Below are 6,251 nucleotides of genomic sequence, written 5' to 3'. Positions count from 1 at the left end.
GTATTCATTCATTGCTCCATTTTTTATTAATCAAAGACATATATAAATTGCCCATTGGAGCTTGTGATCAACGTGAGAAAGGCAGCTGAGCCAGCTGTGTTGCTATCATTCCAGCCCAGAGCAAGTGAGCTGACAGCTTCCTTGGCCTATGCGGCCGTTGCCCCCATTAAAAGCTGAATTTGGGGGAGAGCTTCTTGCATATTCCATGGAGTCTGCAGACCTCCACGCCCAGCCTTCTGGATTCCCCCTGGGGCCAGGGACTCAAGCCATTCCAAGCACGCACTTCTTTTGGATGAGAAAGAAATAAGAGGTTAGAACCACGAGTGGCCAGAACCAGAGAGTATTTTCCAGATCTCTACCAAAGCACCAAGGATAAAGAGAGTGTGACCACCAAAGGGACTGACTGCGTGGGGAAGGGGCACTCTGGGCCTGGACCCAGGTACTCACTGCTCACAAAGCCCCAGGCATGCTCTTTGGCTGCCCCACCTGCAAGATGAGGACTGCAGTACTTTAATTACAATACTTGTCAAGAAATGCGAGGTGAGTTTATGAAGTCCTTGCAGGTATGGTAGGTAGTCCCCTGACTGCAGACGGTACTGGATTCCCCCGTTTCCGGATATGAAAACAGCCAGAGAAGCAGCTTTGAGCGGGGACTTCAAAGGAATTTGACCAAGGTCACTCCACAAAGTCGCCAGTGTCTGCCCGACTCCCAAACCTGTGCTCTGAACCCTCCCAGTCTTAACATCTCGTACTCGGACATTAGAGGAAACGAATCTTGTCTTTAAAAAATGAATTGATGGGAACAAACCATAAGAAAACAGAGTAGCGGGCGCCTGGGTGGCTCAGTTGGTTAAGCGACTGCCTTCGGCTCAGGTCATGATCCTGCAGTCCCGGGGAGCCTGCTTCTCCCTCTGACCCTCCGCCATCTCGTGCTCTCTCTCTCTGTCTCATTCTCTCTCTCAAATAAATAAATAAAATCTTAAAAAAAAAAAAAGAAAAGAAAAGAAAATAGAGTAGCCTGGGACAAACAGGCCTTAAGATGTAAGATTTTTCCATCTTACTGCAAGACACAAAGACACTGAAATTAATTCAAGCCCTCTCTCCTGTTCTGGCTTACATTTTGGTCTCCCAAGGACCTGGGGGATCAGTCAGTGTGGAAGTAGCAAGGGAGGAACAGAAAAAGTCAAAGCAAAGAGAGAGAGAGAGATTTTAGAATGTAAATCAGCAAGAGCAGTCGGAAAGGCCCAGCTCACGGGCTGTCTGTACACCCAGGACTGGAGCTCGGGACTTGGCACAAGTTGCCAGGGCCTTTGTCCACCTGTATCTTGTTCTCTCTGTCGTGGTTCTCAGCGTCCCCACCCCCACCCCCAAAACCCACCTCAGTGTCTGCAGGAGGCACTGCGTCTCTCTAGCCATGCGGCAGACTTACTGAAACTGTTGGGACAGAATATTAGAATGTTCTCTGAACTGTTCCCGTTTGATTTGGTTCGAGTTCCAGCAGCCAGCAGAGGCAGATGCTACCCTCATCCCTCTCCTGCCTCGCTCCACTCCGGTGAGGATTAATGTGTAACATCAGAGAGAGGAGTGATTATAACAAGGTCTGACAGGGCGCCCAATGTCTTCATTCCTTTGCTCTTCGCTTCCTTCCTTCCCCTTCACCCTGCGTCGTTTTTTTTATTGATTGATTTTCCTCAACAAATAGACGTGGTGCAACTAGGCTTTGTGCCCGGGGTGAGGTTTGGAGAGAAGAGATTCAGCACCTTCCCTCAAGGATCTCATTCTTGAGTTGAGGAGACAGACAACAAAACCCCAGCAGTAGGCAGCCCGGCACATTCAGAGGCATGGAGCCTTGACACAGGGCGAACATTCAGGAACCAGCGAGAGCGGAGACCGGCCACGGGAGTGGCAGTGCTTGAGGCTGGAGCGGCCAAGCTAAGTGAAGGCATTTGGACTTGGGCCCGTATCAATCATGTCCTATCGATCCTACCCCATAATACACCTCCTATCTATCCTTGACCACTGCCCTGCTCAGACGCTCACCATCTCTCACCCGGACATTGCCTCCTTCCACACCCTCCCGGATCCGCTGCAGCAGTTGATTTCCGTGGCTCCCAGCTGGTGACACTACTTGACCCCCTCAGAGGCCAGAGTTCCAGTCAGCCAGCTGGTGAGGGCCAGTCGGGGTCCTGGGATCCTAACCATGGGACATTATTGCATTGGAGCACTGAACTAGATCTCTTGCCTCCCACCCAAGTACTGGTGCTGAGGGGCTTTTCCTTCCCAGGACCATGTCTGGATATCCAGGCTCCACCCTATGGGTGTTTTTATGGCAACGGGGCATATTTATTTAGGTCAGGGAAGAATGGTTTGCCAAACAAGGCCGGACGAAGGAGCTGCACCAAGCCATCCCCTGGGGCATAAGCAGTGGCTAGTCTTCAGCTGGGCCACCTTCCAGTGCAAGCCCCCCCCAACCCCTCACCCCCCAACCCCGGCACTGAGCTCTTTCCTCAAGCCCCATACTCTGTCTGGCTCCTCATCCCTTCCTAAGTTTTTATATGTGGATACACTGTGAGCCGTTCATACAAAGGGTTTTAATTGCTGATATGCCAAATGAACAAACAAAACAAAACATAAACTTCTTGTCCTTTCAAGATCTGGGTTCATGCATTTCAAAAATGTTTGGTTTTCCCAGCTTGGGTCTTGAATGAAGTTTCAAGAGCTTGTTTTGGAAGACAAAAGTAAGCAAACATCTTCTCTTTCATTTCAACTGAGGGGGAAAATACTAATCATTTTTTTAAGATTTATGTATTTATTTTAAAGAGAGTGAGCGCGCGGTGGGGAGGGCAGAGAGAGGAGGAGAGAGAATCTCAGGCAGACTCCCCTCGGTGCTCGCTGCTCGATCCCACGACCCCTGAGATCATGACCTGAGCTGAAACCAAGAGTCAGATGCTCAACCCACCGAGCCACCCAGGCGCCCTGAAAAATACTAAACATCTTGAGGCAGTGCCAAAACAAAACCAAACCCACACACCGATACTGGGCCACTTACTGGTCTTCCCGATTCCTCTGATTTCAGTTTCCTCATCTATGAAATTGGAATCAGGTTGTTGTATGGATTAAAGATCAGGTAAGGAAATCACCCAATCAGTACACTGGCTAATTAATAAATAGCAACTAGGGGCGCCTGGCTGGCTCGGTCGGAAGAGCCTGCAACTCTTGATCTCAGGGTCATGAGTTCAAGCCCCATGTTGATTGTAGAGATGACTGAAAAAAAATAAATAAAATTTAACAAATAGCAGCTATTGTTGTTACCAAAAATGATTTAAGTACTGAAAAGCAAAGAGGAAATCATAAAGTCAGATTTGAGGAGGATTACAAAGTACTCCTAACCTAAAAGAGAAATAAATGAGAAAAAAAAACCATCATATAATGGGTGAGCTTGGTCTTTTGTTCCAGAAGCGCTGCCCCAGAGAACTGATCCCTAGGTAGCACCCAAATGCAGATCAGTGTCATCCAGGTGCCCTCCCCCACTTGACCAGCCTTGTCCAAAGCGAGGGGGGGGGGGGGGGCCTGGTTGATTATACTCTGAGCTGCAGGAAGGAAGTCTATTCATGAACCAAAGTAAACAGGGACGGGAAGGAGTTCTTCCAGAGTATCTCCTAGTGCTTTCAAAACAGTTCTGACAAGGGTGGGGAGCCACTACATAATCCTGAATGAGGAGGAGGCCTCCTTGTTCTGGGAAGACTTTCTTTAACCAAGGGTGAATCCTAAAGGCCGCCCAAGAGGCGCCAGGGTGGGGGCTGCTCCAGCCCTGTCAGGTCAGCCAGCTCGACCCTGGTGGATGCTGGAGTCAGCAGATGTTGCCGCCATGCCAGATCAGCCCTCCCTTCCACCATGCAGAGAACAGGGAGCTTCGGGGCCAGTCCCTGTGATGGAAATGGGAGCCCCGGGGCCCCACCACACTCGGCCCCAAGAGCCTCGCATTGCCAGTCTGCACTCTGCTCAGCTCTAATCCCATGCTTATGAAGCAACCGTGGATTGCTAACTCGACTTCCTGCACAGACTTTGGTAGAACAGAGAACCCTGGGTGCACTGACCACCTCTGAATCTCCAGGGCTCAGGACCCGGCTGGGGGACGCTGTCCACACCGAGGGCTGCCTCACCCCCTGAGAAGAGTGAGTAGCGATAGGACCCAATGTTCACTGAGCACTGACCACCTGTGGGGCACTATTCTAAGTGCCTAGTACTTATTCTCTCACTGAATCTAACAATCCCATGGGAATAGGTGTTATTAGCATCCATTATCTGGGCAACTGAGGCCCAGAGGGATTAAGCAACTCCCCCAACCTCACACCAATAGTAAGTGGCAGGGCCGGAATATAAACCCAGATGCTCTGACTATGGCCCATGCCCTTAACCAGTACCCCACCCAGCCTCCCTGAGGGGGCTCCCCCAAGCGCTGATAGAGCATGAGCTCTGGAATTGGGTTGCTATGAGTAAGTATCAATTATTAGTCATAGGAATGAGGCAGGTACCTCATTCAGAAGGCATCACTGGTTAAAACAAGAGAGGAGCATTCGTTTCTCCTCTGCAATGGGTCTGTGTCTCCCAGCCCTCCTCACCTAACCACCTCCACACGCACACAGGCACACTCGGGGGAAAGAGGAAATGGACCCAGGAGGAGAGCACAGGAGTTCTGTGTGAAAGCAACAGGATTTTTCCGATGTCCAGCTCCCCCAGGATATAAAGAACAAGAAATAGCTGGGGCCAATGGAACACTCTAGTTATGGGGAAAGGCAAAGAGAAGCAGAGAGAAAACTGGAAATTTCCTTGGTGCTAAAGGGGTAGGGTGCAGGGACATAGACATCCACTGGGAGAAGGGGGGAGAACTGAAGACAAGTGGGATCTCCACATATATGATGGAAGCCCTGGTGCTCCTCCAGGGTGCCTCCCTGGGCCGCTCTCCCCCTCCTCCCTGCATCAGCTGGAATCCAACTTGTGGGGAGACTAGGAAGGCCCATCAGAATCTACAGACAGACCACTGGACAAAGAAGCAGGAGACCTGGGGTCTGGAGCACCTGAGCCAGGCAATCATGGAGCAAGAGCTGTTGTCTCTCATCCCTCACTGGCTGCCCCGCTGGGCCTCAGGCAGGGCCTGGAGGTGAGCCGGAATCTGCTGGGGGTGCAGCAGGCGGCCTCCTGACGCTGCCCTCCCTCCCCCCACAGAGCGGAGGGCAGAAAAGGCCTAGAAGGTGCGCATGCCCTGGAAGTTTCTGCTTGGAAGCTGAAATGGCCTGAGAGTGACTCAGAAACCACGGATGTTCTCGAGGCTGATGGGTTCATATAGATTGTACAAGAAGCTCTCTTCGCGGGCTGCGAAACCGCAGGATGGGCTGTGACCACTCTCAAGGAAAGAGCCATATACTGCAAAGGGCTTTCTGCCCTCTGAGTCTTAAAGCAAACACAGATTCAACTCCCTTTGATACAAAATTGCCTCTGGGGATACAAAGGTCTCCACTGTGACCCTTCTCCTAGAATTCTCCTCAATGAACACATCACTTTGGGTATTAATACTGGTAAACAGTAATGACAGCCATTTCCAGAGTGTTGCTTATGGGCCAGGCGTTGTGTTAAGAACTATGCGTGTTATATATAACCATTTCATCCTTGCAGCCACCCCATAAGGCGGCTGCTATCGTTTTGCCCACTTCGGAAATAAGGAATCTGAGGCCTAGGGAGATAAAGTGACTTGGCCACATCACACAGCCAGTAAGTGGGAGAGACAGACTTCCAACTTGGGTTAGCTGGCCCCAGAGCCTGTGTTTTAACTACACTTTGATGCTATAGTGTCCCTCTTCTTGTGCCAACGTCACCCTCCTCCAGGAAGCCCTCCTTGGTGCTCTCTTCCTCCACACAAAAGTCCTCTCTCTGTCCTCTGCAGTCTCACAGCATACCTTTTGGTACCATTCCTTGGACATCTGTCTTATACTATTTGGAAGTTATTCCTTTCCCAGCCTCTCCCTGAGAGTTTCGTTGTTGTGATTAGGTGTGGGGGAAGCGACCTACACTAAGCAGACTCACAAGAGACAGACTGATAAACCTGGAATGCAATTTATTAATTTACACTGAGAAACGAAACCACCCGGCAGACTGGAATCCTGAGGTTGACTCAATCTCTTGAGGTCAGCACAATCTCTTTCAGGAAGGATAGACTTTGGGGAAAGGAAATCAATACCAGAAGGTTCTTTGTT

Source organism: Neomonachus schauinslandi, chromosome 11, assembly GCF_002201575.2.
Source record: "Neomonachus schauinslandi chromosome 11, ASM220157v2, whole genome shotgun sequence".
Lineage (NCBI taxonomy): Eukaryota > Metazoa > Chordata > Mammalia > Carnivora > Phocidae > Neomonachus > Neomonachus schauinslandi.
Note: the sequence above shows the minus strand (reverse complement) of the source record.